The 24,886-nt window shown below is 43.7% G+C and overlaps 1 protein-coding gene across 1 annotated transcript in view; it reads left to right on the top strand.

The window, feature by feature from the left end:
• Positions 1-24,886, top strand: part of TAF1B (TATA-box binding protein associated factor, RNA polymerase I subunit B) — a 254,378-nt gene that overhangs the window by 57,632 nt on the left and 171,860 nt on the right. The window lies entirely within an intron of this gene.

Genomic DNA, 24,886 nt, shown 5'->3' with positions numbered 1-24,886 from the left:
TTTTTTTTTGCTGAATAACCAAAAAATGTAGCGCTCCACGCCCCCCCCCCCCCACCACCACTATTCACATTTGTTTGTTTTTTAAGGGGGCACTGCTACATTTTTTGGTTATTCATTTCTATTTGGTGTGGTAACACATTTCAGTGATCACCAATAAGCCCATTATATATTTTGGGCATATTTAATTTTATATATATATATATATATAGATAGATAGATAGATAGATAGATAGATAGATAGATAGATAGATGATTTTCACAATCACAGTAGTAGCGTGGCGGTCTTTCAATGCAGACACTTTTTCTGATGATAACTTAGAGGATTTCTCTCTTTTAAGCATTTGAACAGAAAGTAAAGGAAATTCTCAATGATATACAGACTGCAAAATACATAAATGAAATGATGGGTTTTAACCCTTTCTTACTTTATCTGAAATGGAAAAAAGTGTATCTTTACCCAAAGTGTGGGTTTGAGGATGTGTACCTGCAAAGATATCAAACTGGGAGCAGCGGCCCTGTCTATTCAGTCTCTTCATCTTAATTGACAAGGATGGGGCTGCCTGCACGGGATTGCACAGGTGTTCTAAACACAGCCCTTATACAGGAGTTCACTGTAGTGCTGTGAACAAGGCAAAACTTACAGCACTGAAAACTTTTAAATATCCTCGTAATGAAGGGGCATAGTCAGGCTGTTACTGAAGTGTTTAATGTAGTTTTAGAATAACATTGTGTAAAATTTGTGTGGACGCGAGTCCTGAATTACTATAAACTATTGCACAGAGACGTGTAATGACAATCCTAGAACCTTAAGGGGACCCTGTTTGAATATTGTTTGTTACATGCTGTAATATTGTAGAAGCAATAAAGAAAATCCCATTTGGCCAATAAAAGTGTTTTATTTTGTCAATACGGACTGAACCACAAGCCTGATCATGTAAGCAGGCTTGCACGTCCTATTTTCTGTCATTTAAACACTTTTCAAATTCCTTGGTATCATTCCTTTTCACATCTTCAAAATTTTTAAATCCTCATACTGATGCCCCTCAGATCTTTATAGAAATGATTTTGCTTTATTTCATTAAATTGCTTTATTCTCGGCTTGAATCCAGGGATCTGGCTTTCTGTAATCCCTGAAGGTGTCCAAACGAGGTGGAAAATCTCTGTGGCACTGGTACAATACTTCCTTAATATCCGTGAGTAAAGGCAGATGCCTTTCTTCCAGTCATTCTTAGGGCCAGTTCACACCACATGCAGTCCAGTGCGTTTTTTTTTTTTGCACCAAAAATTCATGGAAACTAGGTTATGTGGTTTCCAATGGCATAGTTCACACCAATGTGGTCAGTTCCGGGGCATTCCAGTTCCAGAAAAAAAAAAGTAGAACATGCTGCATTTTTCCTGGACTGTACTGGAATGTGGTAAAAAGCATCAAAATGCACCAGAATGCACTGAAACGCATCAAAAACACAACAGACCCCAGTAAAGTGGAAAAAAAACAGGAAAAAAGCATGTGGAATGCATCAAAAATGCACTGGAACGCGTCAAAACGTGCATGCAGAAATGCATCTTGAGTGCGTTCCTGTGGTGTGAACCAACCCTTCGAGAAGTGTATTTGACTAAACTTAAAAAAAGAATAGCTATGCAGGTATTTTGTGTTCTTCTCTAGACTAGGCATTTCAATCTTCAGTTTAAGCTGAGCTCCAGCCTATCTTCTCCTCCCTGAAACAACCCTTGGGTCTTTGTCTTAAAGTTGTTGTAAACACCAGTCATGGAATCTAAGCAAAGCACGTATATATCTGCAGTGTTTACTTGTCTCTCTCCAAAGCTCTAAATGTAATTTCTCTCTGGTGCTTCTTTCCTCTGATTTTAGCAAAAGTCACTTCTGAGAAGTTTTCCTAACACATGAGATCTCAGGGAGGTAGCTCAGCGGACAACTTTCCAGCCTCCCTGCCCACTCCTCTGTGCTCCCGACAGATGAAGAAAGATTTTAACACTTTTCTGCACATTTTAAGGGTTGTAGACAAAAGAAGACTGCAAATAAACAAGTAAAACCTATGTAGAATGATTTGTTTCATCTCTGTGTATCATCTGAGGCTGTTCGCTTCACCGGGTATATCTTAGGGTTTACAACCACTTTAACGAACAGCCCATACATATCTTTTTTTCCTGCAGTCTTTAAGCCACTTGATGACATCACATATCTTTCCTCTTCTTCCTTTGTGGCATGCGTAAGCTGTCTACTTCCTGAACTGTACAGTGCCCAGTCCATCAGTACTGCGAGTTGATAAACTTAAGAGGAACGTGTTATTGACAGCCTGGGACCACAGGAAGTGGATTGGATGATGCTAGCCATCATTCATCCAGAAAGGCATGTGGCACTGGACCTTTGGAATAGAAAATCTGTGGGGAAAGTGCCAAGGATAGGGGATCACTGCAGCAAAAGGCTTTTTGTTGTAACACATGCAAGCCAGAAAATGAAAAATAAAAATGAATAACTAATAAACTGTTTTAAAACCTCACATACAGTGCCTTGCGAAAGTATTCGGCCTCCTTGAACTTTTTCGACCTTTTGCCACATTTCAGGCTTCAAACATAAAGATATAAAACTGTAATTTTTTGTGAAGAATCAACAAGTGGGACACAATCATGAAGTGGAACGAAATTTATTGGATATTTCAAACTTTGTTAACAAATAAAAAACTGAAACATTGGGGCGTGCAAAATTATTCAGCCCCTTTACTTTCAGTGCAGCAAACTCTCTCCAGAAGTTCAGTGAGAATCTCTGAATGATCCAATGTTGACCTAAATGACTAATGATGATAAATAGAAACCTGTGTGTAATCAAGTCTCTGTATAAAGGCACCTGCACTGTGATAGTCTCAGAGGTCAGTTTAAAGCGCAGAGAGCATCATGAAGAACAAGGAACACACCAGGCAGGTCTGAGATACTGTTGTGGAGAAGTTTAAAGCCGGATTTGGATACAAAAAGATTTCCCAAGCTTTAAACATCCCAAGGAGCACTGTGCAAGCGATAACATTGAAATGGAAGGAGTATCAGACCACTGCAAATCTACGAAGACCTGGCCGTCCCTCTAAACTTTCAGCTCATACAAGGAGAAGACTGATCAGAGATGCAGCCAAGAGGCCCATGATCACTCTGGATGAACTGCAGAGATCTACAGCTGAGGTGGGAGACTCTGTCCATAGGACAACAATCAGTCGTATACTGCACAAATCTGGCCTTTATGGAAGAGTGGCAAGAAGAAAGCCATTTCTTAAAGATATCCATAAAAAGTGTTGTTTAAAGTTTGCCACAAGCCACCTGGGAGACACAAGCCACCTGGGAGACACACCAAACATGTGGAAGAAGGTGCTCTGGTCAGATGAAACCAAAATCAAACTTTTTGGCAACAATGCAAAATGTTATGTTTGGCGTAAAAGCAACACAGCTCATCACCCTGAACACACCATCCCCACTGTCAAACATGGTGGTGGTGGCAGCAATCATGGTTTGGGCCTGCTTTTCTTCAGCAGGGACAGGGAAGATGGTTAAAATTGATGGGAAGATGGATAGAGCCAAATACAGGGCCATTCTGATAGAAAACCTGATGGAGTCTGCAAAAGACCTGAGACTGGGACGGAGATTTGTCTTCCAACAAGACAATGATCCAAAACCTAAAGCAAAATCTACAATGGAATGGTTCACAAATAAACATATCCAGTTGTTAGAATGGCCAAGTCAAAGTCCAGACCTGAATTCAATCGAGAATCTGTGGAAAGAACTAAAAACTGCTGTTCACAAACGCTCTCCATCCAACCTCACTGAGCTAGAGCTGTTTTGCAAGGAGGAATGGGCAAAAATTTCAGTCTCTCGATGTGCAGAACTGATGGAGACATACCCCAAGCGACTTACAGCTGTAATCGCAGCAAAAGGTAGCGCTACAAAGTATTAACTTAAGGGGGCTGAATAATTTTGCACGCCCAATTTTTCAGTTTTTTTATATGTTAAAGTTTGAAATATCCAATAAATTTCGTTCCACTTCATGATTGTGTCCCACTTGTTGTTGATTCTTCACAAAAAATTAGTTTTATATCTTTATGTTTGAAGCCTGAAATGTGGCAAAAGGTCAAAAAGTTCAAGGGGGCCGAATACTTTCGCAAGGCACTGTATACCCAATGAAGTGTCTGGCCTCAGGTGATGCACAGAAATGAAACAAATACTCCTACATAAGTTATACCTGTTTTTCTGAAGCCCCCTCTTCTCTACAGCCTTCTGAAACATGAAGATCAAAGGCTGTTATCTGAACTCCAGAAGAAAAGATGTGGGGCTATGACATCACAGTTTGTACATCAGACGAGGCTGTCATTCACCTTCTGTGTGCTGGAAGGGGAGAGATTGACCATCTCCCAAAATTCTGTGGTGTTGAGATAACCTGTTAGAAGTGACAAATGCATATATATCGGAGGGAACAAAGTGGATTCAGAAATTACACTCTGTGCTGTGGATTGAGGCTAGTAGTGATTTGCTCTTTTCATTTCAGAGGTTTACAAGGATAAATTCACCTTTCTGAACATGTTACATGTTCCACCCATATTTAGGGTGTAACATGTTTAGCATCAGACACCAAAACACCCCCCCCCCCGTGGATCTTCTCTTCTGTACTCGCTGCCACAATTCACAGAGATCGTGGCCGTGCAGGATCACAGATCCCTGCAAATCTTTGCACTATAAGTAATTGGCAGCCTTTGCGGCTGTTGGCTTTTAGTTCTCAGTGAACAGCTACGGCGCTGTAGTAGTTCATTGATTCTTCCTGTCAGTGTAAAACTGCCTGTCCCTACAGTGTAACACAGTGACACTGACAGTCTGCAAGAGACCTGCATGGCATCAGTAATCTGCTGATCACTGGTGCAATGCTCTCCAGGATTTTTACCTCCAAAAAAAAAAAAAGTGCACTTATCTTTATTTATTTTTTTTTGTTAAAGGGTAAACTTTAAAGTGTTACTAAACCCAGGACCCTGCATTCACTATATCTGGTCTCCCACAGAACACAGAACATGTGTTGTACAATCGTTGTAGTAAATATAAATTGCTAAATACCTTTAGCAATTTGCTAAACCTTTAAAAATGGCAGATGAATTTACAGCGTCAGGTACGCAGGTGTCTTTTGGCTCCCGCAAAGCCCAGAAGTCAGGCAAGGTGTTTCCTTGTCTGGAGCTTTTTGACAATATTGTTAATGAACAATGGAGGTGCATCAAGCACAAGCTAGTGGTGCCCAGGCGTTTTAAACTCCATTAACCCTTTGCGGAGGCAGTTTCCACTCAATGGACTGTGCTAACAAAGGTGCATCACCCAGTTTCCAGATTGAATAAGTCAACTGTGGTTCCGGTGGAGGAATCCCCGGCATTTACAGACCTCGTGGATGGACGGGTGGAGTCTTTGTCCCGCCATCTACATGTGTTGACAGCTTCCATATTCAAACCTATCTTTGTGAACATTCTGGTGTCACAGATGGTCACTGATTGGGTGAAGTTACTTAAGGGGAACTTAGAATCTGAACACACAGTCTGTGTTGACTTCCTTGATTCATATCAAATGGGTTCACAAACTGATGCAATCAGGGTGCAATCGAATTCTGGTCTCGACCGTCGGACAGGTTTTTCCCCTCCAATCTTCATCTATCTCCAGAAGGGTTAAGGGATCTAAGAGAGGCGGTACAAGATCTGCTTGCACAAAGGGTGATTGTGCCGGTTCCCTCTCAGGAACGTTTTCAAGGGTTTTATTCAAACCTGTTTACTAAGCCCAGAAAAGAGGGCAAGGTGCGTCCAATCTTGGATCTCAAGGCTCTAAACTGCTTTGTGTGGGTACTGAGGTTTTGGATGGAATTCTTCTGCACGGTAGTGGCGTCCCTATACCAGGGAGACTTCTTGGCCTCCATAGATATTAAGGAGGCATATCTACACATCCCTATCTAAGCTGGGCTTCAGCAGTTTCTTCGATTTGCCGTAGCAGAGGAGCATTATCAATTTGTGACGTTACCCTTTGGTCTCGCCTCCGCCACCAGGTTTTACCAAGGTACTGGCCCCGGTGTTGACATTGCTGCGCCAACGGGGGATTGTGGTACTGGGGTATCTGGACAATCTCCTATTGAAAGCAGACTCTCATTCAGCCCTGTTGGGCGACCTGCCCATCACTGTCAGAACCCTGCAAGAGTTTGGGTGGAATATCAATTTCAAGAAATCCACCCTGATACCTTCATTGAGACTGGATTATCTGGGCCGGACTCTGGATTCCGCTTTGGCGAGGGTCTTTCTTCCCCTGGACAAGCTGCAGAAGTTGCAGAGAGCAATTCGGTTGCTGTTGGCAAACAATCTGTTCTCTCTGCGGATTTGCATGCGGGCCTTGGGTCTGACGGTATCAAACTTGGAGGCGGTTCCCTTTGCTCAGTTTCACATGAGCCCTTTACAAAGGGAGATTCTTGTCAAATGGAGCAAGGATCCGAAGTCCTTGGACAATTTTGATTCGGTTGAACCACAACACAGTCTGCTCTGTTGTGGTGGCTTCAGTCGCCAGCACTATGCCAGGGCAAGTCTTTCCTGCGGTTGTTTTGGACTGTGCTGACCACGGACGTCAGGCTGGGGCGGGGTGCTGGGAAAGCTCTGTGCCGAGGGAACCTGGATAGTGGAAGAGTCAAAACTACCGATCAATGTTTTTTAGCTCAGAGCAATAAAGCTTTGTGTGAGCCAATGGACGACTCATCTGCGAGATTGTCCGTTTCAGATTCAATCGGACAATGTCACGGCTGTGGCTTACATCAATCAGGGGGGCACCAATAGTGTCTCGGCAGCCAGGGACGTGGCCGAGATTCTGTTTTGGGTGGAAAAGTTTGTTCCAGCCCTCTTTGCTGTACACATCCCAGGTGTGGATAACTGGCAAGCGGATTACCTGAGTCGTCAGGTGTTGGATCAAGGGGTATGGTCCCTACACCCGGAGGTGTTTCCAGTGGGGGACTCCCAAGGCCAATCTGTTTGCTTCTCGCCTCAACAGGAAGGCTCAGTGGTTCATAGCCAGGTCTCGGGATCCTCTGGCCCTGGGGTCGGTATCTGCTGATTTATGCCTTAATCTGCTGAAACTCCTGCCGAGGCTTCTACGCGGGATAGATGTGGAAGGGATTCCGGTCGTTCTGATGGCCCCAGACTGGGCTCGTCTTGATACGCAGACCTGGTAAGGTTGGTCGCCGATGCTCCTTGGAGACTCAGGGAGGATCTGCTGTCTCAAGGGCCGATCTTCCATCCTGCTTTACAGTTGCTGGCTTTAACGGCATGGCTGTTGAAAGCCAGGTGTTGAGAGATAGAGGTCTTTCTGACTCTGTGATTCCTACATCATTTGAAGTCGACCTCCAGGAAGATCTATCATCGTACAGGGAAATCGTACATTTCATGGTGTGAATAATTGAAGGTGCACCCTCGCTTTTTTTCAGTAACTAGGGTTTTGGCCTTTCTGCAAAAAGGGGTTGAACAGCAGTTGGCTTTGGGCACTATCAAGGGCCAAGTGTCAGCTTTGGCTGTATTTTTTTCAATGCCCGTTAGCTATGCATGCCTTGATTCGCACTTTCATTCAGGGAGTGCGCCATATGGCTCCCCCGAGGAGATTCCCGCTACCTCCTTTGGATCTGAATTTGGTAATATCTGTTATTCAAAAGCCTCCTTTTGAGAACATTCGGGAGATTTCTCGGTTTTCATTTTCTCAGAAGGTTGCCTTTTTTGTTGGCTATCACTTCTGCCCGCAGAGTGTCTGAATTGGCGGCGTTGTCCTGCCACTCACCTTATTTGATGGTGCACAAAAATAAGGTGGTACTCTGACCTAATCAGTCTTTTCTTCCTAAGGTGGTTTCTGATTTACATTTGAATGAAGACATTGTGCTGCCTTCACTTTGTCAAAAGCCCAAGCATCCCAAGGAAATTGCCTTGCATTCTTTGGGTGTGGTCCGGGCGATCGGGGTTTACCTGGCGCCCCTGAGTCTTTCCAAAAATCAGTTGCCCTTTTTGTCCTTACCGAGGGACCTCATAAAGAATTGGCTGCGTCTGCTATGACCATATCCAGATGGATCAGGCAGACGGTTGTTCAGGCTTATTCACTGAAGGGTCAGGTTCCTCCTTTCCCTGTGAAGGTGCATTCTACTAGGGCACTGAGTGCCTCTTGGGCTTTTTGCCATCAGGCGTCAGTGATGCAAGTTTGCAAGGCGGCAACTTGGTTGTCTGTGCATACGTTCACAAAATTCTACAAAGTAGATGTGTTGGCATCTTCGGATGCCTCTGCAGGCTGCTGTTTAAAAGAGAACCTTTTTGTTTGTTCTCTTTGAGGGTGTATGTTTTTCTAGGTGAGCTCCAGTTGTTCCTGGTTGAGCTCCATGTTACCTGGTTGGCTAATTTTAGCCTTTGGGGAATTGCGTTCTTCTTTGCGTTTTTCCCACCCCTCATGCATATACTGCTTTGGGACGTCCCAATGGTCTAAGAAGATATGGAGCTGCGTCTGTCAATGAACGATAGAGAAAACTATATTTTTGTACTTACCGTAAAATCCTTTTCTCTGAAATTAATTGACAGAAGCAGCACCCACCCCTCTACTTGTGAGTGAAATGTTTTTTTTTTGTCTTCTAAACACTGCTTGCAACGAAACGAAGGGCTGTAGCAGAGTGTGTGGGGTTATGCCTACAGGGACAGCCCCATAGGCATTGTAAAGCTTCTTCCTGCCTAGTGTCCTATTCCTGATGGGAGAAGCATAACCCAACGGTCTAAGAAGATATGGAGCTGCATCTGTCAATTAACTTCAGAGAAAAGGATTTTACGGTAAGTACAAAAATCCAGTTTTCTCATCAGCCGTTAAAGCAGCCTTGTGACTTCTATGTGCAAATATATTCATAATCTGAAGTACAGTACCTTGTGTGATTAGTGTATATAAACTCTATTGACAACTTTTCTTATTTACCCCCTTTTGGGCAATTCAATATTCAATTGAAAGCATTTTGTGTTATCTGTTTGAGAAGTGCAAGAAAACCTGTTGAATTTAATGCTGTCCTGTGCACTTAGTTCAAGAAGTCTTATCAGTTCACAGCAGGGGCGGATCCAGGGGGGGGGGGGAGTCAATTAAGTTTCCAGAGGCATTATCTAAATACAGCTGCAGGGACTTTATTTCTGCTTCCCTGGCTCCCAGGAGACCTAAAATATCCCCGAGCCCCATCAGTTCTTTTAGAGGGGCCCAGGATGCTGTATCATAGAGTTTTTTTTTTTTTCTAATTCCCTGCTGAGGTGGATTAATTCCACCAGGAGCCGCATTTTGCGACAATAAAATGAAGGTTCCGCCCAGGCGGAGTGATAGGAGTTGGAAGCCTCATCACTGCCTGACTCCTTCAGCCAATGGGTGCAGAGAGGAGAGGGTGGGCTCAGGCTGAGGGGGAATTCGCCAAGACACAGCAGCGTGTGTCAGTGTGTGTGAACACACAGAGGGACAGGTCTCCATAGCAGGCTGGGGCAGTGAGGAAGCAGAAAACATCAAATCTGCAATGAATTCATTTGTCTCCAAAAAGGTACAGTAACACCCTTCACCTATGCCATAGCCTTGCTGCTGCCCAGCCACCATGAGGAATTATACAGCAGCTAAATGCTTTCATTATCATCATTATAATCACACAGTACAGATGCATTGAGCCACAGCACCTGTATTGTGTGATGATAATGATGATGATATAGAATGATATAGAATGACAGTGAAAATAATCTTTCTGCCTCCTTTACACAGGGTGTGCTGCAGACATGTGTCTAACATGCAGGGCTGTCATTTACTGGCTTTAGGATGTTTAAAGTGTTGCATATATCCCTGTTCTGGCATCCCATTTATTTCTACTGAGACACACAGCCACTGTGTCCCAATATGTCATGCTTCCGGGTGTGCATGCAGGGTGCTTTCATGGACCTGCACCGGCATGTCATATCAGGACACTGCAGCCATGCGTCAGAATACAAATGGCATGCGGGCATGGGGATGCATGGACCACTTTAAAACCATGTCACTGTTTTTAACCACTTGCTGACCAGCTGCCACAGTTATATGGCGAAAGGTTCCTGCAAATCGCCGTACCTGTATGGCGATGTGCGAGAGCGATCCTGGGGGTGCGCTCGCCCATGCCCACTTGTCAGCGGGGAAGCCAAGGCACAGGGCCAGCAGCCGCGATTGGCGCCGGGCACCCGCGATCGCTCCCTGTGAAGAGAGAACGACGGTCTGCAGTTGTAAACGCAGCACACCGTTGTTGTCTCAGGAATCACTGCAGAGCTCCTGTGTTCCTCCTATTTAGGAACACAGGTCTCTGTGTTGATATTACAAGCCCACTTCCCTCCACAGTTAGAAAGCACCCCCCAGGCTCACACCTAACCCTTTGGTCGCCCCTGGGTTAACCCCTTCCCTGCCAGTGTCATTATTACAGTAACAGTGCATATTTTTAGCACTGATTACTGTAGTATTGTCACTGGTACCCCCAAAAGTGTCAAAAATGTTGGTTAGGTGTCCAATCTGTCTGCTGCAATGTTGCAGTCCCGCTAAAAATTGCTGATCGCCGCCATTACTAGTAAAGAAATTAAAATGACAGTGCCCCTCCCGAGATTAGACTCTGGATCCGCCACTGGTTCACAGAGGTTACCTTCTGAACTACAGAGTAAGTATATCCCTGGTTATGGAAGACAGACAGGTGTTCCGTTGTCACAATACACTTCCTGTCCCAGGACAATGCTGCATATACAGTTCAGTGAGTGAGTAATGTCACCTTTGAACAGAAAGCGTGTTACTGGCATGATCATTAGATTTTAAAAAAAGCCTAAAAAAGAACACATGCAGCCACCAAGAACTGGTAAACTGCAATATGTTACATTTTGTTCTTGGGTTTCGATAAAATATAGAGTTGTCATCCATCGTTATCGATCAGGTTCCTTGTTCTCAGAGAGGTGATTGGATATTGCGCAAGTAGCTGCTAGTTGGTTTTATTTAGTTTATTTTCCTAATTTTGATACTGCTGTTTGCCCTGTGCAGTTGGCTCTCCCACTAAATAAAAACCACAGTGTCTGTTGGAAATCTTGTAATGAATACCTTTGAATCCAACAAAGAAGTAACAAAGAGAGAGTTAAACCTGGGCCTCCATGCGAGATTCCCTCTTTTGAATTCAGTTTTATTTCTATTGTAAAAATTAAATTTCTGTATTATAAATCTTTACAAACCAAAATAAAATCCCACATTTTCCTGGTTCCCCCACAATATTGTCCCTATTCTCCCCCTATCTGGACGTCTGGTGTATTCTTTTCAAGGTGAGCATAAACCAATACTTATCTATAATCTTTTATTTTTCCCATTTTAACCACCATACATGGCCCTTTCCACAACAACATATTTTAAATATATTACGGTTATTACCACATAAAGACAACCCCTCTTTCTCCAGCAGACTGATATTATACATAACAATATTGACCTGTTTTAATCCAGTCTTCAATTGAGGCCGTTTGTGTTCTTTTCCAATATTAAGGGATCAAGCCATAAAAAAAAACTCCAACGGAAGGAGGGGGGATCTAGGTGGGGACAATGTTCCCTTTTTGTTCATTATGTCCCAAAGTTTCAAGGTATGAGTAGTAAGCAAGGAGGTAGTATTTAAGAGACCTCTATATAAACATGGAACCCATGGAGCATGGGCTGTATTACAGCTCGCCATCTTTTCCTTCGAGCATTACCCAGACATTTTAATCAGCATGGTGTCTCTAGCTACGTATTCAGGTCAAAGCTACTGGTCTATAATAATTTTTCAAATTTTGGAGACCTAGTCCACTATCCGGTTTAACCCATATAACAATTTGATTTACTAATCTGGGCTTAGCCTTTTTCCAAACAAATGTAAAAACCTGCTGGATATAAGAAAAAAGGGTTTTTGAAACCGCAATGGGCACCATCTGCAGGAGGACTAAACGCTCTGGTAACACATTATTTTTATAGTATTAATTCTTTCAGGCCATGTTGAAAGGTGGCTTTATCCCAACCTTCCAGGCCTATCTCTATCTTTTGAAGCATGGGAACATCCTTTTCAGCAGACACCCTTATAAGTTTAATATATGCCCACATATTTAACAGCCTTCATATTTCATTGAAAAGGAAAGGATTGCTTAAGGGAGCTAACCATCTCCCAAGGTAAATACAACAGCATGGTTGTTTCAGTTATTTGGATCTCTGTCAAATGTCAAGTCCACTATTAATTTAGGCAAGGTTATCCATGGATCTGAGATATAAAACCGTATATTATCTGCATAGGCGTGCAATTTGTGCTTACTGGGACCCACCATAAGTCCATGAATATTCAGATTCCCTCTAATCTTACAGAGCAATGCCTCTATAAGCAGTGTAATTAAAAGAGGTGACACGGGGCAACCTTGCTTAGTTGTGTTTTTAGAACTAAAAGGCTGTGAAAGGGTGCCCATTGACTTTGATCTTGACAGAGGGCGCCCTGTATAAAGCAAGGATCCAATTTAAAAAAATTTGATCCCAAGGCTAGAGCTATTAGGGTTTCTTCATTAAACTTCCCTTCCTGCTGTCTTAGGACCTCCCACAGTGGGGGAATGCCAGCGCACAGTTGCAAGTGGGACTTTTGCTACCCTGGTTGTTCCACCACTGGCCACCAAATTTGGCAGAATCTTAACATCCAGGTCTAGGAGAGATAGTAGGTGGTAATTTACACACTGTTTTGTCTTTACTCTTTTTGGGTATGACAATCTATAACAAAAATCAATAAAAATTATTGAACTTAGAATAATGGCACCCAAATACATATCGCACGTTTTGCCATGAGTCCAAATACCTAATGTGAATGGAGCTGAAGATTGCAAAATATATTTACACATATATTTCAACCCTCACCAATGCTGTTTTTCAGTTCTACAAAATGTCACTTACCAGTATCCTCTTAGTATGCCTTATTCCATTATCGCCAAATGTCGTTTTTTTATTTTTTTTATCTTTAAAGTGGTTGTAAATCTCAGACATGAAATGTGAACAAAGCATATCCCTCTACTGTATTTACTTGTCTCAGTGCAGAGCATTAACTTCCCTGGCGGCATGATTCTTTTGGATTTTAGGTGCTGAAAGCGGTAACATTATTTTGCATGTAATTCTTGTGAATGAGCAGCCCAAACCAACTGTATACATTACATTATATATATATATATATATATATATATATATATATATATATATATATATATAATGTATACAGTTGGTTTGGGCTGCTCATTCACAAGAATTACATATATATATATATATATATATATATATATATATATATATATATATATACATAAAAAGTACAGTAAAACTGCAGGAAAGGGCACTGGGAGGCAAACTAATGTGATTTCTTTTTATTTTGAATAGTATCAGTGTGTTTGGTGTGTTTTTACATTTGAATTTGCCGCAGGTTCCACCCCCCTGCGAACGCCACGTCGCAGGAGACGGAAGCCGGGGCACGGAGACGATCGGGAGGAAGATCCCCCGCGAGACACCGCCGGGACACATCGCTGGATCCCGGTGACAAGGTAAGTAACCCTGCTTACAGGATCCAGCGATGCTTCTGGCGGTACCCCGAGTGTGGCTCGGGGTTACCTCATTTGGCTCTGAAATGTAACCCCGAGCCACGCTCGCTAATACCGCTAAGAAGGTTAAGAGTCCTTTCTGTCTACTGCTTCGTTCCTCTGCTATCAGCATGAATCTTTTCTGACAAGTTTTCGACCAAGAGAAAAATGGTGACAGGGGAGGGAGCTCCAGCTGATTGACAGCCTCAGCTCTGTTCCTGTGTGCTGTTTGAAGGGGGTGTGTTCTTTCCCTTCAATCAGCTCTCAGAGCTCTCACTGAACTCTGCAGAGTGTAACTGCAGCTCTCCTTTCTTGTACTTGCAACGCTGTAAGGGTTAAAAATTCATAATGGGCACAGATGTCGCATATATCTGTTTTTCGTCCTGATTGGACACAAGAAGGGATCAGTCTAGGATTCCCTGCTGAAATGGAACAGAGGACGTCTGTGTGAAAGGGACTTAAAGGTGTATTGAGTGAAATCTTTAGCTAGCAGACTTGCAGCAATCTGTGTATTAGCAGTCCACCAATTTTTATGATCGTCTGAACCTGCGCTTTATAAACACATTTAAAAAGGTGAAAGATAATGAGGTGGCCAGTCTAATGGTCCGTACACACGATCCGAAAATCAGGTCAAAAATACCGCTTTCAAAGAAATCGTACAATAATCTGATTGTTAGTACAGAGTTTTTGAGAGCCGATCACGACAGTTTATTCGATTATAATCTGATGGGACGAAAATGTTTATTGTACGCTACCAGTACGATTTTCACTCAATCAGTACAATTGTCATTCAAAAATACAATACAAATACACTACAACATATGACAACACTTCCAACTTTTTATTCTGTCGTACGAGAATTTCCATCACTTTAGTAAAGTCTTCGTTTTCAATATGGAACTGGCAACCACAAAAATTGGACAATCTGTCGTACAATTTTCGGAATGTGTGTATGGGCCATAAGGCTTCATGTACACTAAAGCTCCTAAACTTGAGTGTAGGTGCTTTTGGCGTTTTTTTTTTTTGCCAAAGCTCCTAAACTCCACTCCATAAAAGCCTATGTGTCAATGTAAAGGCTTTTACCAGAGTTTAGGATCTGCTGCTGTTAGAGGAGCTTCAACCTCCCTCTCCTGAACGTGGAAGAATCGCATTCAGGCAGGGCCGGACTGGGAATTAAAAACGGCCCTGGAAAAAATGTCATACCTGCCCCATAGCATTATTATACCAGCCCAACACTATAACGTCATTATTTTCTTGTTCATAAAAGGGAAAACCATGCATTTTAACCACTTGCCGACCGCCCACAGTATATTTACTGCGGCAGTCAGCCCCTCCTGGGCAAAGCGGCATAGTTCTACGTCGCTTGCCCAGGAGCCTGCAGGGGGCGAGCGCATGCCCCCGCTTGTTCACGGGCATCCCCGCGCGAGTGACCGGCGGCTCCGATGTTGGCCGGCCACTCGCGATCTCCCGCTGGAGAGGGAGAAAGGCAGGCGGCTGATGTAAACAAAGCCGCCTGTCAATCTCCCTGGTGTAACTGCAGAGATCATACGATCCTGCTATGTAGGATCGTATGTCTCTGTGGTTAAATCACAAGCCACGCCCCTTAACAGTTAGAATCACGCCCCTAGGGACACACTTAACCCCTTGATCACTAATAAAGTTAACCCCTTCCCTGCCAGTGTCATTTTTACAGTAACAGTGCATATGTATAGCACTGATTACTGTAGTAATGTCACTGGTACCCTCAAAAGTGTCAAAAATGTTAGTCAGGGGTCCGATCTGTCCGCCGCAATGTCGCAGTCCCGCAAAAAAAATCGCAGATCGCCGCCATTACTAGTTAAAATCAAAAAACAATAAAAATTACATAAATCTTTCCCTTAGTAAACGCAATAAATATTGCGCAAACCAATCAAAATGCGCTTATTGCGATTTTTTTTTTTTTTTTTTTACCAAAAATCTGTTGCAGAAAACGAATTGGCCTAAAATGTTAAAAAAATTTGATTTTTACATTTTTTTGGGGGAATTTCATATAAAAAAAATTGAAAAATATTGTTATTTTTTCAAAATTGACGCTCTTTTTTTTGTTTATAGCGCAAAAAATAAAAATCGCACAGGTGATCAAATACCACCAAAAGAAAGCTCTGTTTGTGGGAAAAAAAAGGACATCAATTTAATTTAGGTATAGTGTCGCATGACCGCGCAATTGTCCGTTAAAGTCACGCAGTGCCGGATCGCAAAATAGGCCCTGGTCTTTGAGCAGGAAAATCCTCTGGGGCTTAAGTGGTTAAAGCACATTTGAAGAGCGCATTATACTTATCAGTGTCCATCAATGCAGTCTCACCAGTGCCCATCAGCGCAGCCTCACTGATGCCCATCCATTCAGCCTCACCAGTGCCCATCCATGTGCAGCCTCACCTCACCAGTGCCCATCAGCGAAGCCTGACCAGTGCAAGAAAATTGGAGAGAGGAGAGGAAGAGGAGAGCCGGCCAGATCATTACACAGAGAAGGGATTGCCCACTGTGACAGCTTTAATTTGAATTGCCCAGTGTTGCCAACGCTCGCAGTCACACAAAGTCCCGCCCCCTGGATTGGCTCCTATGATAGGCGTCACAGGTCCTGGCATTGGACTAGTGTGCTGTCTATCAAAGGAGCTGATCCAGGAAGTGGAACTTTGTGTGACTGTCTGCAGGAGCTCTGCGATTCAATTCAAAGCTGTCACAGCGGGCGACACCAGCCTGACACCCCCCAATGTGCGGACTTGCTCCCCTTTTGGTCCGCCACTGGCCTCGGCGCCCTCCCTCTGCCTCAGCTTGTGGCGCCTGGGTGCGGTTCACCCTTCGCACCAGCCCAGAATCGGCCCTGTGGGATGTGTATATTCCAGGACGCTAAGGGAGGACCGGCAAATAATGTGCAAGGGTGGTGGGGCGGGACAGTTTTGTAAAAAAAAAAAACCCCAAACCTAATACATGCAGAGTTTTGGAGAGGAAGGATCATGGTTTAGACTGGCGGCCCTCCAGCTGTTGTAGAACTACAAGTTCCATCATGCCTCTGCCTGAGTCATGCTTGTAACTGTCGACCTTGCCTCATGGGACTTGAAGTTCCGCAACAGCTGGGGGCCACCAGATGTTTTACACCTGTGGTTTAGAGGGTGAAGATCTAAGGTGAGTGTTAACCCCTTTAGTTCCACTTGCACTGCTGCGCAAATGTAAAGGGGGTGCATGTTCGCATGCCCTCCCACAACCCAAACGTGTGAACTTTTCCTTCATATGCATGAAGCCAACGGCCTTTAGAAAGCATGTGCAGCTTGCTGAGCTTGGTTTCTCCCTCTGCACATGTATGGTGTGATCAGGACACCATTATCAGTGCTGTGCTGTGCTGTCTCTTCCCCCCCCCAGTACTAGGACCACACACTCAATAGCACGGATAGGAAAGTCCTATGGAGAGGATAGTTCGGTGTATTACCCGGTACAGGCATCTGGACGTGCAGTAGCTGGGAACTCAGCGCTCAGCCCGGGGGGAGGAGGAAGCAGACTATAAGCCAGATCCCATCCTAGTGATTGTTACCAAGAGGAAGACGCTGAACCCGCCTTCGCCAATCTGAGAACGTAGCACAAAACTGAGATATGAAAGCTGGCCAATAGTCTTTCTCTTCATACTACAAACTACACAGGCAGGATTCAGCCTTCTTTCTGCAGCATGTTAGTGTCTCCTGGCTGCTGGGGAGGAGAGGGGGGCAGTGACGGTCGCAGCCACAGCTTAAAGCGGCCCCAGGGAAGGCGGCCTACCGTGAGTGAAATTTCTTGCTATCCCAGGAGGCCAGTCCGGCCCTGCGTTCATGATAGGAACGTTCTAACCACCGGCCCTGGAAAACACAAACTGTGACAAAATCGCAGAAAAATTGCGTTTTTTGCGTTTTTAAAGTCAAAGTAGGCTGTGTGTACATGAAGCCTTAGTTTTGTTTGAATTTGGTAATTGCATGTGTACTTTTTGACAAGGACAAAAGGTCTGGTTTAAGATTGCCATCCTATCCTGCATTCCTTCCCAAGAAAAAAAATCTTTTTCTTTCACTGCTTGTAAAGATTGGGCTACGCTATTAGATTTTTATCCTTGTTAAATATTTACACTAGTATAAACAGTGGAATACTTAAGAAAACATACCGACATCTCCGATTAAATGATATGCTAGCAGGAAACAATACAGGAGTATATTTCTGAGTCACTATCATTTGCTTAGTAACTACACCCTTATGCTTGCTCCCAGTAAGAAGACACAGAGCACACACTGTGGACACAGCAGGCCACATGACAGATATTTTTGTTAGGGTCTATTCCCGCTAATGCTTCCAAAATCAAGGGGGTGTTTACTGTCATTTTTAGATGTGTTAATTGCTCTTGAATATAGCAATTTTTGTTGTTTCCAGAGGTCAAAAATTCACAAGGAAATTTTTCATAGCTCTTTAATTCAAAAACTCATAAAAATGTGCAATAAAGTTTGTGTTTGCATTTGTGTTCTTTTGTTTGTTTATCAGGTGTAACTGTGTGAAAATGTAGCTTGCTGTATTTTTGCAACATAAGCAGACATGATGTGACTTGATGTATTGATGGCAATACAAAATATTATAACTGTAATTTGTATGTCAAAGTGAAACTATAGTCTGTTATTGGCATTAAGATATACATGCAAAAGAGATCAGCTTAAAATGCATATAAAGCTAAAACTTTTTGATCGTTGAAACACACAGGAAGGCTTTCACCTTTTGGGTATGCTGCAGCCTACAGAATGATTGGACACTGGCAAACATAAAACTGTAGACCAGACCAGGGTAACCGCTCCTACTACCAGCATGCCTCAGCTTTTTGCTAGTGTCTTAGGAGGATGCATGTCTTCTTTTGTGTGCAAGACTAACACAATTTGCTAGTATATGTTTCTCTTCTAAAAATAATTCTGCTTCATCCTTGCTAGAGTATGTCTCTTTAGATGCAGCTATACTGCTCAGGTGTCCTATGATTGTCTTTTAAGAGTGCTGCATCTGGCCTTACTGGACGAGACATTGCATTGACAGCCTGGAAGTGACATTTGGGCACTGGGTTCCTCGTAGAGGAATTTCCAGCACTTTGTTCTGATAACAAGTTGGTTACAGAGCACTTTCCAGTGTGTGAGCCTCGGTTAAATATTTGAGTTGGCCCCTTTTAAAATCCTCAGTTAAATAATTGAGTTTGCCCCTTTACAATTCTTAGTTTCCCACTGTTTTTGCTGCAGAAGGGGTTAATTATTTAGGGGACTGAGGTCATCCTCCACTGTGGATCCAGCAGTGTTTTTCCCTAAAGTGGTTGTAAACCCTCACATATACACAGAGATGAAACAAATCCTCCTACATAGATTTTTCTTGTATATTTACTGTCGTCCCATTTTGACACCCTTTCAGAAGTGCAGATTAAGTTAAAAATCTTTCTTCATCTGCCAGCAGTACATAGAGAAGGGTGGAGAGACTGCCCTTACACTGTGTGAGAGCTGATTGGAGGAAAGGGACACCCCCCCCCCCTCCACATAGGCAGAGGAACGAAGGAACATGCAGAGCTGTATTCTGAATAGACAAGTTAAGTGCTTCTCTCCCTCTAAGCACCCGCCCCAACACAAATGTTTAGCTCATGTTATCTCATGTTACATAGTTGGTAAGGTTTAATAAGGACAACCAGGGCCATCTTTAAAGCAGGTCAAAAGGGGGCACCTGCCCAGGGCCCTGTCAATGTTGTGGGGCCCAACATCCTAACAATCCATCCCTGTTACATAGTGCAGCTGCAGGGAAAGAGAATTAGTAAGCGGCAGTGTCCTTGGCTAACAGCGGGAGCTGGCCGAATGGAGAGACATACTGACAAGGAGTGGAATCGGCCAAAGGAGAGAGAGGATCGCTATAAGGAGGCAATGACATAGGCGGCATGGATGAGCAGAAAGTCGGTGGGCTGCAGGAGTTACATCCAAATGAGAACGTGTGCTCGGCTTTTCATCACGTTTCTCTGCCCCTCTGCTTGCGGTTAACATCACCAGCCCCGCATGTACATAACACCGATCAGTCGGCCGGCACGGATGAGCGGACAGCTAATATGTTTTGTGATTACCGATCCGAATGAGCTAGTTTGCCCTGCTGTATTGAACTTTCACTGCTTTAGCCACTAAATTATCACTTACAGTGCCTTGCGAAGGTATTCGGATCTCTTGAACTTTGCGACCTTTTGCCACATTTCAGGCTTCAAACATAAAGATATAAGACTGTAATTTTTTGTGAAGAATCAACAACAAGTGGGACACAATCATGAAGTGGAACGAAATTTATTGGATATTTCAAACTTTGTTAACAAATAAAAAACTGAAAAATTGGGCGTGCAAAATTATTCAGCCCCTTTACTTTCAGTGCAGCAAACTCTCTCCAGAAGTTCAGTGAGGATCTCTGAATGATCCAATGTTGACCTAAATGACTAATGATAAATAGAATCCACCTGTGTGTAATCAAGTCTCCGTATAAATGCACCTGCACTGTGATAGTCTCAGAGGTCCGTTTAAAGCGCAGAGAGCATCATGAAGAACAAGGAACACACCAGGCAGGTACAAGATACTGTTGTGGAGAAGTTTAAAGCCGGATTTGGATACAAAAAGATTTCCCAAGCTTTAAACATCCCAAGGAGCACTGTGCAAACGATAATATTGAAATGGAAGGAGTATCAGACCACTGCAAATCTACGAAGACCTGGCCGTCCCTCTAAACTTTCAGCTCATACAAGGAGAAGACTGATCAGAGATGCAGCCAAGAGGCCCATGATCACTCTGGATGAACTGCAGAGATCTACAGCTGAGGTGGGAGACTCTGTCCATAGGACAACAGTCAGTCGTATACTGCACAAATATGGCCTTTATGGAAGAGTGGAAAGATGAAAGCCATTTCTTAAAGATATCCATAAAAAGTGTAGTTTAAAGTTTGCCACAAGCCACCTGGGAGACACACCAAACCTGTGGAAGAAGGTGCTCTGGTCAGATGAAACAAAAATCGAACAATGCAAAACGTTATGTTTGGCGTAAAAGCAACACAGCTCATCACCCTGAACACACCATCCCCACTGTCAAAGATGGTGGTGGCAGCATCATGGTTTGGGCCTGCTTTTCTTCTGCAGGGAAAGGGAAGATGGTTAAAATTGATGGGAAGATGGATAGAGCCAAATACAGGACCATTCTGGAAGAAAACCTGATGGAGTCTGCAAAAGACCTGAGACTGGGACGGAGATTTGTCTTCCAACAAGACAATGATCCAAAACATAAAGCAAAATCTACAATGGAATGGTTCACAAATAAACATATCCAGGTGTTAGAATGGCCAAGTCCTAGTCCAGACCTGAATCCAATCGAGAATCTGTGGAAAGAACTGAAAACTGCTGTTCACAAACGCTCTCCATCCAACCTCACTGAGCTTGAGCGGTTTTGCAAGGAGGAATGGGCAAAAATTTCAGTCTCTCGATGTGCAAAACTGATAGAGACATACCCCAAGCGATTTACAGCTGTAATCGCAGCAAAAGGTGGCGCTACAAAGTATTAACTTAAGGGGGCTGAATAATTTTGCACGCCCAATTTTTCAGTTTTTTATTTGTTAAAAAAGTTTAAAATATCTAATAAATTTCGTTCCACTTCATGATTGTGTCCCACTTGTTGTTGATTCTTCACAAAACGTTACAGTTTTATATCTTTATGTTTGAAGCCTGAAATGTGGCAAAAGGTTGCAAAGTTCAAGGGGGCCGAATACTTTCGCAAGGCACTGTATCTGCCTCTCTGCTTGCTATGCTCATTGACAGTACTGTTTTGAATGTTTAGGAAAACAAGGAAAAAGAAGTTGCATATGATGGCTCAAACACTGGTATGATGTAGATAAAAATGGTACTTTATTGAAACATGGTAAAACCGGTAATGCAATTTATAAACAATACAATTCCAGAGATATGGATTGCTCATGGACCCTGGATAGAAACAGTAAAACTGGACCAGTTTTACTGTTTCTATCCAGGGTCCACGAGCAATCCATATCTCTGGAATTGTATTGTTTATAAATTGCATTGCCTGTTTTACCATGTTTCAATAAAGTACCATTTTTATCTACATCATTCCAGTGTTTGAGCCATCATATGCAACTTCTTTTTCCTTGTTTTCCTACTCTCAGTTGCTTGGCTCGCCGGTTATACACCGTAAGGTATCTGTATGTTGACTTTGAGCATTGTCACGTCCTCACGCCCCAGGACATTTCAGGGCGTTTGAGTGATTTTCTGGTGTTTCATCTTTTTCCCCCTTTTCCCTTGTTGTTCCTGTTTTGAATGTTTTCCTGGTCGGCTTCATTAACCCCATCTTTTCTGCTTCATAATAAATTCTGCTGCAAGGGAAAACTTCTACTCTGGCAAGGGGACTGTTGTGTGTTTGTAGCATATTCTATCTAGCAACCAATTAGTTAGCAGTAATAATGTGCAGTAACCTGTAGCAACCGATCAGCAGTAATGATGTATAGTAACCTCTAGCCACCAATCAGCATAGTACTGATATGTAGTAACCTCTAGCAACCAATCAGTGAGTGGTAATAATATGCAGTAATCTCTAACAGCCAACCAGTTTACAGTAATGATGTGCAATAACCGCTAGCGACCAGTGAGCAGTAATGCTATGCAGTAACCTCTAGCAATCAATCAGTGAGTGGTAATAATATGCAGTAATCTCTAGCAGCCAATCATTTTGCAGTAATGATGTGCAGTGACCACTAGCAACCAATCAGTGAGCAATCGCTGCCTTATCTGCTGCAGTAAACTGATTTTGAGTTTAGCTGCTATTGTATCTCTGAGCAGGTGGAGAGCAATATTGCATGGTGGTATGGTGGTATGGTGGGAGCTGGGGGGACCCAATAAATTGCTTGCCCAGGGTCCAATCAATGTTAAAGACGGGCCTGAGGACAACATCCCATTCAGTTCAACCTGTGTTGGTGTGTGTGTGTAGAAAATAATTTTCCAAAGCCCCGTATATATTGTTTTCGTTAAGATGCACATCCAAGAGTCTTTTAAAACTTTCCATACTTCCTGCCTACACCACTGATTACGGGAGAGAGTTCCACATCCTTACTGCCCTGACAGTGATAAACCAGAGGATGGGGTACTCTGGACATCTAGTCTTACAGATACAACCGGGCCATTGATTACAACCATAATGCTGATGCAGCCCGCAATGAAATTGAGTTTGACACCCCAGTTCTATAGCAATGGGGGTTACACCTGTCTTTGTAGCCCCCAACTGATAAGCAGTTGGAGGCCTTCTGTAGAGCTCAGTTCTTGCTGGTTGGCCATGTGCTTTACTGTATCTTGCCTGTGAGCTTGTAAAGAGGAAATGATCACTGCTACTCCCGACCAGCCAAGGTCAATGATTGATCAAGAGGGGCCTCAGCCTACATGACTACACACCAAACCACATATCCTGATGCATTTTGACCCACCCAACGGGGGGTTTGACCTTTTGACTTAGTCCCGTTGGGCAGGTCAAAATGCATCAGGGGGGCTGAGACTGCTCTTTATTGTTTATTAACCTGAGCTAGTCAGAAGTGGCAGCTATCCTCTCCTCTTTACATTTTCTAACCCCCTGGATTGGTATTAGGACAAGCCTGTACCCCATCTTCTGGGACACATGGATATGCTTTTACCTCTACTTTGTGTGGCAGCAAAAGCATTCAAACAGTTGGCTGTGACCTTCCCGAACCAAACCATGATTCGCTGGTCAAAAAAATTGATCCTACTACTGCTGCCGTTGATTATAGATTGTATGGAGCAAATGTCTGTAACTTTAAACTTCAGCTGTGAGGGTCTGCTGGAGGCATGCTAACTGACCTCCTGCCTGGGTCTCCTGTCAGTACACATGTGTAGGGAGCTTTGGTGCAGGATTATGGAACCTGCATCTAAGAAATGTTCTATGTAGTCTACAAGGTCCAACATCTCTTCAGATCTACTCGTATTACAATTAGTAAGGGCTCCACTGGTGGCAAAAGCATCCATCTTCCTCAGAGGAAGAAACCTAAGAAACAGACTGCAAAGTCTTCTGCTTCTTTATCTGCTAAGAAATGTCCCTTCTGTGTCTTCACTCCCTCTATCCTATTGAGACCCCCTCCAAGCAAGGCTCTCTGTTCACCCACAAGGTTTGGGGCACAGTCTGCCAAATCCTCAGACAAACCACCTTCTCCATTAAGGTGTGCCTCCATTTTACATACTGGGGTGACCTTTATTAATTTTTGTGGACACTTGTACAGCTTGCCTCTCAGATGCTTAGGTACTGAAGGTGGTATACCAGGCCTACAAACTTCAGTTTTGCTCCTTGCACCCTACTCGGTTTCTCACCTCCAAGCTTTCGATGTCGCAGCACAGAATATCAGATCTCCATTGAGCCCTCTTGGAACTTCTGGATGAAGGTGTCATTGCATCAATTCTTGTGGCAGAACAGTTTCAAGGATTTTACTCCAATCTGTTAACTATTCCCAAACCCAAAGGGGCATACTTTAATCACGGGCAACGCACAGGGCCCCGCGATTTGCAATAATTTTTGGATCGCGGGCAGAATCGCGGTGATTCTGCTCGCGATCGCTACGCTCACATGTGAACGTAGCCTAAAGTGCACCTTTCACCAGAGACTTGCCATCAGTACCGCCGTGCACCATCGCCCGTCACCTGTCACCAATCGATGACCATCGCCTGTCACGCCATCAATCATCGTCCCTTGTCACCCCATCAATCATCGTCACCTGTCACCCCATCAATCATCGTCCTCTGTCACCCCATCAGTGATCGTCCTCTGTCACCCCATCAGTCATCGTCCTCTGTCACCCCATCAGTCATCGTCACCTGTCAACCCATCAGTGATCGTCCTCTGTCAACCCATCAGTGATCGTCCTCTGTCAACCCTCAACCCATCAGTGACCGTCACCTGTCACCCCATCAGTCATCGTCACCTGTCACCCCATCAGTGACCGTCACCTGCCACCCATCAGTGATCATCCGCAGTCAACCGTCGCACAGCCAGCATGTCAAAAAGGATGTACAGCAGCGAGGAGGCCCTTCAGGTCCTCTCCATGACTGATGAGAGCACCAGGGAGCTCTCATCAGTATCCGAATCCGATTCGGAATTTGAAATCGCTAATAGTAGCGGATCGGAGATGGACTCGGACTATTCCTGTACACTTTC

Source organism: Pelophylax lessonae (genome assembly GCF_965119305.1).
Source record: "Pelophylax lessonae genome assembly, chromosome: 3".
In the NCBI taxonomy this organism is placed as follows: domain Eukaryota; kingdom Metazoa; phylum Chordata; class Amphibia; order Anura; family Ranidae; genus Pelophylax; species Pelophylax lessonae.
This window is presented reverse-complemented; position numbering and strand designations above follow the sequence as displayed.